Source organism: Sander lucioperca, chromosome 10 (genome assembly GCF_008315115.2).
Source record: "Sander lucioperca isolate FBNREF2018 chromosome 10, SLUC_FBN_1.2, whole genome shotgun sequence".
Taxonomy (NCBI): domain Eukaryota; kingdom Metazoa; phylum Chordata; class Actinopteri; order Perciformes; family Percidae; genus Sander; species Sander lucioperca.
In genome coordinates this window covers 25,257,737-25,264,886 of record NC_050182.1, presented here as the reverse complement: position 1 = coordinate 25,264,886, position 7,150 = coordinate 25,257,737, and positions in this window count along the sequence as shown.

Here is a 7,150-nt window from a genome sequence, read left to right as displayed (position 1 = left end):
GTGTGTGTGTGTGTGTGTGTGTGTGTGTGTGTGTGTGTGTGTGTGTGTGTGTGTGTGTGTGTGTGTGTGCGTGCGTGCGTACGTGCGTGCGTGCGTGCGTGCGTGCGTGCGTGCGTGTGTGTGTGTGTGTGTGTGTGTGTGTGTGTGTGTAAAAATGGGGTGGGATCCTGAGTGAGGGGGCTTTCCCTGGATACTACTGAATATTAATATGAAGTTGTGTTGGCCTGAACTGGGGTTCTGGAAGCCCCCACTTGAAATGGAACAGCAACAGAATATATAACAATGACCTTCCTAATAATATATTTCACTTTCCAACAATTAATATTGTAGGTAGCAATAACAGGAAGAGTGTATTTTGCCATATCAAATGGGGTTTGTGGTTGAAATCTACTTGTCATGAAAATATTACAGAATCAATGTGGAAGACAAACATTTCAAAACTTTCACTTCGTGGTAATTACAGTCAGCCCATTTCAGCTGCTTTAAATTATGATCACTGCTCAGCCCACAGCTATGCTGAGTAGTGGTTTAAGAATTAAAAATACAGATAGAGCTAATATTAGTGTGTTTTAAATTCTTGTATTTTATAGCCCTGTTTGGGGAGATTTACAATAAGTTTGATCACGCTTTGATGACTCTCTAATGGTTTCAATACTTTTGAGCCAGATATAAATCTCAGTGAACTTACTTCAAATACTTTCCACGAAAGTCAAGAATCTGACCATAAATGGTATTGCGACATCATATTTTGGCAAAAAAAAATACGCTGCTATATAAGTCAGAGGTATGGCCAATGCATTAGGTTTTAAAAGCTACCAATTTATTGTGATGGATATAAAACCTGGGTTTATTCAATAATAGCACTGTTAAATACTTTGATGCATTTATCTAACTAAAGAATGTAGTGAAGAAGATCAACTATAAAATGCAAAATGAAATGCTAGAATTAAATGGTTATTCCTATTTGTATGACTGACATCTATGTCAGTCTCTTTGCAATAAAGAAAGCCTTGTTGTGACGGTGCCAATGGCACTAAAAACAAAATGATCCATTTATTGTCCACACACATGCAGATCCAAATGGCAATAAAAATATGACCCTTGGTAATAGTAAGTAAAATAATTTCAAATGATCTGTGGTTCCCTTCTAGACTCTGCAGTGTTTTTCTTTAATCTACAACTTAAATTCTTCAGTGAGTAGGCTATAGACAGCATTATATTGATTAGTGGTTAAAGAAACCATTCCTGCAACACAGAGGTCATGGGGTTACAACAAGTAGAAAAGGGTCAATCAAAAGCCATGTCAAATTGTCTTTGACACAATCCTGTTTGTGAATAGATCTCGTTTTCTGCTCAGTGCCTGAAAATGTAAGCATAACTATAAAACTGCACCGTTGACACTTCCAGTAAGATGAAATTTGACTCTGCAGAGTTTAGACTCTCTGTGGGAAGGGCAGAGAGACAAATGTACGGATCCAGCGTATCATTGGTGTTTACTGTCATTTCGTGACGCACTGCAATAACTAATGCACTTCAACTCTGACCCAATGTCAATACCACATCAGCTCATGTTCAAACACAAGGCGCCTTACACCCCCGCAAGGGATTTATAAGATGATTTGGTGTTTAAATTATAGAGGAAATTAATTATCCACTATATGCCTGTATCAACATTTTTCCATGTCAGAGAAAAGTTGAACTGGTAGATCTAATAAGTGGCATGACTTTAAGCTGTGACAACACCACAGAATAAACGGGTCTTTCAGCAGTTATCAAAAGCAACTTACAGTTGCCTGTTATCCACCGAGTTGTTTTTGGCCCGGGCGTCGTAGAACCCACAGCTGTGGTTTGCCAGCCTCGAGAGTCTGAACAACTTGGAAACGATTTCGTTGTGACTAGCCAGTAAAATGTGTAGGCTGTGCGCCTCATGTTGGTGGCGGGGAGTCTAGGTTGGCTGCTTCATACATGTGCTGGCGTACATAAGATAGACAGAGACAGGCTGTAAAGATGAGAGAGGGACGGGTGGAACGGGGGACATACCTATCCCCACGGGGTGTGAAGAATTTGAACAAATACCTGGCACAGGCATGCCAAAATAGGACGGGGGGGGGGTGAGGACCATGGAGGCATGAGAAGCCCAGGCTCCCTCAAACAAGGACACGAACAGGTATAACAATTTACTGTATAAGATAGAAATGGAGAAGGAGGCATGAGTGCCAAGGTGGCAAAAATAAGTTTTAATGAAGTGATATGAGGTGCTATGTGGGTCTCAAATTTACAAAGAGGTGGAAAAAGTGAGCAAGAATCATTATGAACTGTGACATTTGGAAACAGATATTGCTTAACTTTAACATGCAAACATGGAAAAAGTAGTGTGTGTGTGTGTGTGTGTGTGTGTGTGTGTGTGTGTGTGTGTGTGTGTGTATGCGGGGGGGGCGACTGAAAGAGTCTGAGTATAGTGTTGTTTATTTGTCTTTGTCAGAACCCATCAATCTCAGTCTGTGCAGACACTTTCTAATTACATTTACCTGAGCTATGGGCTTTGTTCTAGTGCTTTGACCTGCAGTGCTTGTGTTTCCCACATTAATTAGCCTGCATCCATCTTCAGGATGCATACATATGGTGTGAAGATGAAAGCATAGAAAAATGACTCATTCGCTTCCCTCTGCTGTTATTATGAATTAAGCTTTTTTCATAATTGCCAACATGATAAACTGGATCGCCATTTTAAGATTATTAGTATATATATATATATTTTATTTATTTTTTGTTTGCAATTTAGGTTGTAAATAATTATCTCCTGGCAATAGTCTGTCTTCAATTGAGTACAATTTACTTTGTCTGCCGAGTCCTTTTTTTTTTTTTTTCAAAATCTGACTTTAAAACTGACTGACTATAATTAAGATATCATCAGCCCTGTCAGGTGGTATTTATTTGTTTGGCCATATTCACTGCAACTGTTATTTCCATTAACAATTAATGCTCTGATTATTTTCTGTATTTATCATTTAGTCTGTAAAATGTAAGAAAATAGTTTCAAAAAAACAAGGGAATGTTCAGCATTTCTGCTTGGAAAATGACTTAATCAGTTATTTAAGTTGTTGCTGATTATTTTTTCTGTTCATCCAATCGATTAATCGATTCAGCTCATTTGTATATACGGCAGCAACTGCAGTGTATCACAGTGGAAACCTGTTACAGAACATGACAGTGAATGGATTATATTATATGAAAACTGACGTATTTCATTATACTAATTGTGTGCTTGCCACATAGAAATGTTTTCTGCCACATATTATATTCTGGGGTTTCTGCAGCTCGTGTGTCCCTGAGGTGTCTTTGTGCTACTGGGAGTTCACAAGAGGTTGAGCGTGTAAAAACAAAATGGAGCTTGAGATCACACTCCCACTCCCTTGAAAAAACAGTCTTTATTATTCTGTATATATTCATCTATTTATGCAGCCCACTTAAATTAAGGGGCTTTAACATGTCCAATCAGTTGGCAGTCACAGTTTGACAAATGCCCCGACATGTAAACATTAACAGCTCCCTAACCTTTTCCTGGCCGTCCTTGCTTTCTCTATTCATTTCGTTAATTAGCTCACCCATTTCTTCCTCAGTACCGTTGTCTTGATTAAATGGGCGGACATTTTCTTGTTTGTGACAAATGGTTGTTGGACCAGGCTGATTCACAACTTGTGATGAGTTATTGATTCCCCCCAGCCCAGAGTCTATACTGTGCGAGTACACCCTGAAATTTAGCGTGGTTATGCCCCCAAACCTCACGCCATTCCTCCTGTCCTTTTTTATACATTGCTTTGTATATTAAACACATAATTTACATACATCCATCTGTCTTTTGAATAAGATTTAAGTAAGATGTCATTGTTTAAATGTTTAGTCGATGCACAGAAAAATAATGTGTCGTTTTGATCATTGATACTTAATTTTTCTTAATTATTTAAAGCAAAAATGACAAAAAATGCTGTTTTTAGCATCTCCTCCTCCTCTCAATGTTAAATGTTTTCTGGTTTTCTCAGTGGTAACACTTTACAATAAGGTACACAAAAAAATAGGTAGTTAATGATTAGTTACTGTTTTTCAGAAGGGTAGTTACTGTTTTTTGAAAGGGTAACGAATTATCAAAATATGTATAAATAAATGATAAAACAGTAACTAATCATTCGTTACTCTTTCAAAAACAGTAACTAATCATTAACTACCTATTTTTTTGTGTACCTTATTGTAAAGTGTTACCTTCTCAGTTTTATATGATAGTAAAGTGAATATCTTTGGGTTTTGGACGGTTGGTTGTACAAAACAGGACATTTTAGTACATCCCCATGACTCTGAGAACTTGATGATGTGATGGAGAGCCATGCTATTTGCTGGTATTCTATAGACCAAACAATTAATCGAGAATCGAGTTAATAAAAATAACAACTGATCTCGTTTTAGGTCTTTTTGTTTCTGATTCAGCAGTATTCTTGACATGAGAGGAACTGTTTGCCTGTGTACACTTTGAGCTTGATATCTAGTTTTTAGTGAGTTCGTCTGAAGTGCAGGTGATCTTTCTTCTGGTTGGCCCCTGAAGTAAGTCTACAGAGGGCAGACATCTCACATTGAACCAATGCGCTTACCTCTGAAATCACGGAGCATTAGATTTGGACCTTGTGTGACCATGACAAAATCTGGAGCCTGTTACAGGACACTGAGCCTGACTTTGCTGCTCCATCTGCAGAAATCAGATCAGCCTTTCATAGGCAACACATGGAACTTTTATCATAGCAGCCAGCAGGGAAATAGACTCTTGCTTACCAGGGTAGTTTAGTAATGCCCTTGCCATGATTTACTGCAAAATGAAACTTTCACATCATAGAAAACTCTCATTAACACTAAAGTCCACATGTTGCTTCAGGTTCACAAATAACCTTTTACTTTAAAGGAATTTCTATAAAACCATATGTGTAAGCAGGTATTGTTTCTCTCTTTTCACCTCTGTTTAGTAGTTTAGTATCTTTCAAGTCGTAAAACACCCTAAGGTGTGAAATTATGTCCTTTAGTGTCGGCACAGCTGCTGATTTGAAATCTTGGCTTGTAATTAGGCCTTCAGAAACCAGGTGTGTAGCCCCTGGTCAACCTGCAGTCTGATTAGCTAATCACCAGTTTAGAATGAAAACCTTCAAGTCCTTAACTGCGGATCTTTAACTGCAGGCTCACTGATGGTTGCCAAAAATTGTCTCAAGCTGCCCACTGGTGGCTCAGGATCAGTATTGCATCCCCACATACTCAAATCCAATAATAACAATGGACTAATTTTGCAATGCTTCAGTGAGGACACACGGACTTGTACCTGGAGTGTCCAAAATGAAGATGATCCTCCTCGTCACTCTGCCATCCTGCTGCAGATATTCTCTATAAATTATAAAAACAAAAGTTAAGTAAACATCATATCAAGTTTCCAAATTACTGTTCCACATTAAATGGTTCATTGTAAATGCCACTCTGTGAAAATAGCCCACGATTGAAGCTAAGTAGTGGAAATGTCGACTCACTGTTAAGCAGTTAGAAACGAGCGCTGCTGGTGGTTTCATGCTTCATTACTCATCAAGTAAAAAGGAAAGTTTTGTCCCAGATGAACATATTTCTCATTATTTATTTTAGGCCGCACCGGCTGCAACAGTCAACAATCAATTCAAGTAAAACATTTACATGACACAAGGAAGTCCAGTCACAGTAAATGCAGATTACCACATTTTGAATGTATTTTTATGCGTTTTATTGGAGAATTTATAGTGGAGAAATGAGTGAAGAGAGACAGAAGGTAATAATGTAAACGGTGGCAATGAAGTAACTTTAATATGCATGCCAATACATCTTATTTGAATTTGAGATGGAGAGGAATATGCAACAAAGGTCCCTGAATGCATTTGAACCAGAGACGTTGCAGTTCAGTGCCCTCAGGCCGCAGGGCAACCCCAGGAACCATGTTATGTTAAATAAAAGATGTCTACTTTCCTGCCGTGTTTAAAACTTGCTGATTCTCAGAGCATTGTCAGCAAACAAAAACAAACCAGAAAAGCATTTGCAGATACTGCATGTCCCATGGCTGTTGTATCAGCTCAAACAGAAGGGACCATAGTATTTGGTTGCATACATTTTCTACTCCTGGATCTTTCTAAACGTAATGTCTGTCTGATCATTCAAAATATCTGACATCATAAGCCTCCCCACGTCATTTCTCTCTCTCGGTCTCTGCCCCCTCCTCCCTGGCAGTTTTCCATGGGGTCAATAACAATTATTGTTTTTACACAAATACTTGCGCAATTTAAAATAACAGAGGTTGCAGATTTAGATCATGCACTATTGATTTGGGTTTCATATATGCACAGGGTTTTGATATTCAAATGTTTACATGTTTATGTTGGATGCAGCTGACTGTTGTGCCTGCTGCATTACATCACTTCTAAACTGTTGCCCTAGGGTCTTCTCCAATCTGATCTTTATTTCCATAGAATGACAGAGCTCATGACATCATAGGTCACTTCTTGGGTGCCTTGACTGAGATTAAATCAGATTAAGTATTAGTAAACACACACTGTCGCTCTGTCTGGCTGTCTCTCTCTCTCTGGCTTTGACTTTCTCTCTCCCACCTTAATAAAACTCTTCATCAAATCTTAGCATCAGTATTCATCAATACAAATTAAATATTTTTTCATTATATAACAGATATAGTCAGATGCAACCTTCTTTTTTTTTTTTTATCATCGGTGTTACAGTAATCTTACATGACATGAACTGTAGCCTGACATTTAAAAATGCACAGACAACACAAATAAGAGGTTAATGAGGTATTTTGTATTAGCCCATAAAGGGAAAGTAATAAATGAGGCAGTAATGCTATAATCAACAATACACTAGAGATATAAAATAACTATTTTATTTAAAAAATATATCATAAAAACATATATTATAAAAACTCTTAGTTCAGTAGCCATTCCTGTTACAATTTGGATACAGTTTGTGAGTTTTACTTGAAATATATATATTTGTTAAATAAACCTAAATGAGTAATCCGGGATCAATAATCATTGTAATACACATCTGAACTGTAATTTATCATTGATGAATCAGGATGTTATGAAAGGTC